Below are 553 nucleotides of genomic sequence, written 5' to 3'. Positions count from 1 at the left end.
GAGAGGTTTGTGCAAGCAGGGAGCAGGGATTAGGACTGAGGGTTCTGGGAGGCCACATAGGATTCCTCTTTGGCTGTCCTTCTGAGTTGGAGAGGGCCGGCGCCATTAAGCCCTGTATGTGATAAGTGGGCCGGGGAGCTGCAGGCATAACTGCACAGATGCAGCTGTCTGAGACAAAGTTTGCAGGGAGCCCAGCCCCCCACCCCATCACACACACACCATCCCTCAGCTGTGCCTGAGGCCCTGGGGCTCTTTGAATGCTATTTTGAGTTCTTCCCTTCTTAAAATGGTTCAGATTGGTCCCTGAAATGTTCTGGCTAATGCATACCTTCAGCAGGATCAGGGAGATGCCCGGCCAGGGGAGAGCTAGGGTATGGAAGTGAGGGGAGAGGCTCATTAATTCTCTTGGGCCACAGCTGAGACATCTTGCAAGAGAATGAAAATAAAAATTTAAACTTTAGCTTTTGGTATTGTTTTGTCTTTGAGACCCTGACTCATGTATCCCAGGGTAATCGGGCTCTTCATTCTCCTGCTTCCTCTCCTAAATGCTAGG

Source organism: Microtus ochrogaster, unplaced genomic scaffold (genome assembly GCF_000317375.1).
Source record: "Microtus ochrogaster isolate Prairie Vole_2 unplaced genomic scaffold, MicOch1.0 UNK6, whole genome shotgun sequence".
NCBI classification, from domain to species: domain Eukaryota; kingdom Metazoa; phylum Chordata; class Mammalia; order Rodentia; family Cricetidae; genus Microtus; species Microtus ochrogaster.
This window is presented reverse-complemented; position numbering follows the sequence as displayed.